The following is a 6,000-nucleotide window of genomic DNA, read 5'->3' as shown; positions in this document are numbered from 1 at the left end:
ACTTGAAGTGAAAATTCTGTTTATTTTTTAAAAGTGTATTTATTTGCACTTAATTAAAAATATATTGTAGGTATATTTTATCCTTGTGCTGAAAATGATCATTGTAACAATGCATTGAAAGTATACCTTCAAAATACATTATAGTATACAATAGTATTTTGTACAAAGTATAGCTAAGTATTATTTGTCTATTAATGACAAAGTGTGCAATTTGACAAAGACAAAGTGTGCAATTTGTAGTATACACTTATAGTCGGCGCCGATAGCCTCGTGGGCAAGTGTGCTGACATGTAGAGCCGTTGTGCACCCGAGATCGAGTCCTGGCTGGTGGACCTTTCTCGATCCTCAACTCATCTCTTAAGAGTATGACTTGCGTCAGGGTGTAAAGTTAAACGTACCTCTCAACACATCAATGGCATGCACCGGCACATGAAAGGCATTGCACATAACATCATGAAAGGATAGTTGTGGATTTTTGAAAAAAAAAAAAAAACTGAAAACTGAAAGAAAAAAAAAAACATTAAGGAAAGGACTTGTTGAATTTAGGTTTAAGAAACTTGGGATGTTTCAATTTCTGCAACACCAAACAAAATTACGATGCATTGTTACCAAACAGGTTCCTCAAACACTCCCCCCATTTGCCATTGTTCAGCAAGCAAAAATTCATTATACGATAGTTTAGTATGTCGGATAGTTTCAACTTGTTCTCTTTAAATGAATGAGATGGAATTTCTTTTTTTTTTTTAATCTGTCTGTCTGTCTATCTATCTATCTATCTATCTACAGTATCTATCTATCTATCTATCTATCTATCTATCTATCTATCTATCTATCTATCTATCTATCTATCTATCTATCTATCTATCTATCTATCTATCTATCTATCATCTATCTGTCTGTCTGTCTGTCTGTCTGTCTGTCTGTCTGTCTGTCTATCTATCTATCTATCTATCTGTCTGTCTGTCTGTCTGTCTGTCTGTCTGTCTGTCTGTCTGTCTGTCTGTCTATCTATCTTCAAATTCAGGAATTTAACCGGAATTTAAAAGACCAATTTAAAAGACATTAACTTAAAAAAATACGTCCTACAAATTGTCTGCTAATCCTTGGTTTAACCTCAAAAGGTCAGCAGCCAAAAATCAAATCAAAAACCTTTTGAACTTTCAACACATTCAGTACTTCATCTGCACACAACACTGTTCCAGGGGTAACGCTAATATAATAACTGGATAATATAATCTCAGAAGTAGTTCTGCAGTGCTAAAATAAGTATCGGTTCCTCGCATGCAGTGGCTTTGCATGCTTAGGTAACATTGCTTTTTCAGAAACTCAAAAAGACTTTGATCATCTGGATGGAAGGACACATTGAGCCAGGACACTGCCAACTGAATGCCTGAATGGAATATTGATCTGAGTGACTCCTATTAAACGATTAGATAAGAGGAGCCGTGTTGACATTGTGCTTTGCTGCCCTGCGTTTACAATGAATGCGGAGATCACAATTTTTCAGAGAATCTTTTTGGCAGGCCGCCTTTGCAGGCACACATACGCATCAGCTGACGTTCTTGATTTATGGCTTCCATGTGTGGTTTTGTCTATCATTTGCTATGCACTGTTAAGTTGTAAACCTTTGAGTTGTATTTTAACAACATGCATGAAGTAGTTGCAAAAGCAAATATTTCCCAGACTTTTGTGGTAGTGTGAGGGTGGTAGAAGTGGATGTGCATGTATATTTAATGGCAAACATCCCTCTGGCCCAGCAGAACTGTAGATGCTAATGAGGACTGGCAAGTTGAGAACAGAAAGTGCCACTCGTCTCTTCCCTTGATACACACCAGAGAGAGAGAAAGAGCGAGAGAGTTTAAAGAAAACATCTATGCCATCGACGCACACAACTCCCGCAACAGGGAGAATCCAGATATCATTTGAGAATAAAATCTTTGACACATGAACTGCAAAGCTGTTTACCACCATGTAGGGAACAACAGTATCAATGGAGTTTTTTAAAGGGATAGTTAATCTCAAAATGAAAAATTTGCTTGGTATCTGGCATTGTTTCAAACCATATCACTTTCTTTTTTCTTTGGAAAATGTCCAAGCTGCTCCTTTTCACACAAACGCATACTGTGCAGTGACCTGGCGCTGCATTCATATTCAAATGTAGCACATAAAAAACACATCATGCCATTATATAAATCACACCAAAGCCATTGGTTCTTGTATAATGAATTGTCATGAGTTTAGAATATGGGAAATTGCACATTAGATTTGAGAGCAATAGTCAAAGGCAAGATTTTCAATGAATAATGACTTAAAATTTAGTGTGTTTAGGCTGAAAATTATGATAGAAACACATTACTGCTGTATTGTATTGCAATAATATTTAAATAAAGGTGCAGTATGTAAGACTTTTTCGTTAAAATATTTTTTAACCCAGTTTATTGTTCATTGACTAGGCCTACTATTGGTATGCCATTCATGCGTTTATCTCCCCCAAAAGTTCAAACATTGAGGAGGTGTTTACACAACACAGTTGTGTAACTAAAAAAATGAAAAAAATTTAGGCGTTTTGGTCATTTATTTACATGGCAACAGCGGTTTGGTCGCCTGAAAACTTTTTTTTTTGAAAATGTACTTCAAATTTAAGGAGCGTAACTTCACCTTCACATAATGGAATGATTTTCTATTTAACTACGTTCAAAAAAATAATTACTGCAAATAATTCAATTACAGTGGATATGTAATGGGTTATTTTTTCACTGAAGTACATGTATGGATTAAATTAATGAGGTCTGAGTTTGCCTCTTTAGAAGAGTTTTTTTTAAGTCTGACCATCCATAAAGAGAAACTCATTCTGTTTGTTAAAACATGAAAGGCATTGCTTGTAAATTTTTTGCACCGCTTATACCGAACAAGAGAGCTGCTGTTTCATTGTGATTTCATGCCTTTGTTCTGTTAGCTTTGATATACAAGCAGCAAAAGGAGATTCAAATCACAGTTCAAATCACAATTACAATATTCAAGCTAATAATTCACTACATAAAACACATTGTGAACATTAATTATTTAATGCAGTCGGAGACACATTACTTCTTTGTCCCTCTGGTTTTTTCTTCTTAGCTTTCGGATGATGTTATGCAACCTGTCCATTTTGGGATCTGTCTAATTTGACTGGTGTTAACTAAGTTATGGCCACATCATCCAGTAGCCCAAGACTGGTGTCCCACTAAAGCTAAGCAGGGTTGAGCCTGATCAGTACCTGGATGGGAGACCTCCTGTGAAAACTAGCAGTGTTCAAAATCGCCATTTACTATTCCCTACATTACTCTACTAAAGTCCCCTTGAAGGAGTGAAGAAAAACGAGAGAGTGAATTTGGACACTGAGTGCACTGGAAGGGCTGCCGCTTTTGCTTAGTTCGTGCTTGCTGTTTAATAATCATTTGAAGCTTAGCAATCTGTCAGCTCAAGTAGTAATGAAAATATTTAACTAGAACACTGTCATGGAAACTATTTATAAACCTCAATTAAACAATTTAATAATTAAATAAAAAGGAATTTATACCTTTATGATATTACGCTGCACCCACATTGGACCAGCAGTTTTAATAAATGGATGGATGGATGATTCGGTTGCGAGCATAGATATCCATAATAAAGGCTAGATGTCTTACGGCGGAGTCTCTATCGTCATCACCGGCGGCCATCTTGTCACAGGCAAGGCTCTGTGGTGCCTGATGTAAGATGAGTGATCAGCACGAACACAAATACTATTATCTCGTTGAAATCTTGACGGATTTACAAACGGTTTGGTTTCTTACAAACGTTATTAACATGGCTATAATTCTGGATGATTATTTATTTATACACTTATTATTCATAAGTATGCAGTGTCATAACTACATCTCTGACATTTATAACAAACCAAACCGTTTGAAAATCGGTAGAAAATTGAGCAAGTTATGGTTATTTAAAAAGTACATGCACCATTAAAACACAATGTTACGAGTGAGCGAGCTGCCTGTGACAAGATGGCCGCCAGGTGCGGACGTCGACCTCCATTGGCCAGCAGCGCGGACGAGACATCTAGCCTTTATTATGGATATCTATGGTTGCGAGTGCCATAGGGAATTCACAGTGCATTATGGGTATTCTCTAGTCATTGAGTGTACATCAGCTGTGCTCTTGTCATTCTGGTGCATTGTGGGATTGAATGAGTGCACTCGGTAACGTCCACTATGGTTACATACACCACTACAAATGGCTGTTCCCTTCAAATAGTGCCCTATTTAAGGGTAAAGGGGGCGATTTCGGATACAGCCTAGGCTGCTGCTGGAAGAGGTGTTAGTGAGGCCACCAGGAGGCGCTCATCCTGTGGTCCGTGTGGGTCCTAATGTCTCAGTATAGTGTTGGGGACACTATAATGTCAAAAGAGCACCGTCCTTCGGATGAGACGTTAAACCGAGGTACTGACTCTCTGTGGTCATTAAAAATCCCATGGCACTTCTTGTAAAGATTAGGGGTGTAACCCCAGTGTCCTGGACAGATTCCCTTCATTGGCTCTTATCAATCATGGCCTCCGAATAATCCCCATCCTTTGAATTGGCTCTATCACTCTCTCTTCTCTCCACCTATAGTGGTGTGTGGTGCCGTTGTATCATACGTTTGGATACTGAACACTGGTGGGTGATGAGAGACCCCCGATATGATTGTGAAGTGCTTTGGGTGCACAGTTAGTAGTAGGGCACAACGGGGCACATCCTCAGAAAAAAAAGTGATTTTCACTAATCCAATTGTGTATGATTGCAGAAACAAAAAGGGTAATGTTTGTAATAAACATTGATGGAGCAACAGATTTTGTGTGAAAATAAATTTTGTTTAAAAATCTTATAAATGCATGAGGTGGCAAGGTGGGCTTTTTACCCCACACATGGGGTAAAAGGCTCAATAGCATGGGGCAAAAGGCACAGAGTATTGATATAAATACTTCAGAAAGAATAGTGTTTTTTTTTTATGTCCAAGTTAATACTTGTTCAAAACTTTAGCAAAGTCTGCACTATTTTCGGTTTATTTTGATACATATAATAATTCATTTTTGTTCAATAAATATACTGTCATTAAAATATGTTAAAATAAAAATATACTTTAAAAATACAGAAACAAAATTATTTCAAAAAGTAAAGATTCTGAAAGCATTGGATGGGATGCATTTTTAAATGCGATGGATTCATTATAAATATGGTGATTATCTCTAAGATGGACACCCAACATAATAAACCATATTTACCATCCGAAACTAACCATGTCATGTCAACAAATGGAAAAGTCAGGCAGCTTTTTATTATCATGTTAATTATTTTGTAGGGGTGTGACGAGACGCTTATCTCACGAGACGAGACTAGACACGAGATTGGGTTCACGAGAACGAGACGAGACGAGATTTTTGCACAATTTTTCAGAAATCCTCAATGACAAAATTCATGGCTGGAAAAATAGTATGCAGGTGCATTTTTCAATGTTTTAACTAATAATCTTCTAATGCATGTCATTTCAGGTCTACTTTATGAGTATGAATTATCAAATGCATTGAAAGAAAACAATATTCAAGCACTGTAAAAGGTTTTTATTGACTGGCTTTTCTCCTGTATAATTTCACATTAGTCTCTTCAGACCTTACTGTACATTTAAGAGCTTTCAGAACTTCTGATTGAGGCTGTGTGTGACCTCCTAACTGAACTCCTTTTAACACACATTTAACAGAGAAATAAAAACCGTATAAATAACAAAAATAAATAACTGTTTTCTCTTAGTCTTATTAAGTGCAAACAATAAGTGCGAGTGCAACCATAATCAAAGTTAGCACACAGACTCTTTATAATTGTTGTGAAATTGCGGTTTTATTTTGCACCGGCAGTTATAGGGTTAATGCGGTGAGTTCGGAAAAGGCCGAGAGAAACGAGGCTGTTTGTCTCTACAGTTGTTCTTGCGTTCCGATTATAAGTTCAG

Source organism: Rhinichthys klamathensis, unplaced genomic scaffold (genome assembly GCF_029890125.1).
Source record: "Rhinichthys klamathensis goyatoka isolate OS25496 unplaced genomic scaffold, OSU_Roscu_1.1 h1tg000240l_1, whole genome shotgun sequence".
Classification (NCBI taxonomy): Eukaryota; Metazoa; Chordata; class Actinopteri; order Cypriniformes; family Leuciscidae; genus Rhinichthys; species Rhinichthys klamathensis.
This window is presented reverse-complemented; position numbering follows the sequence as displayed.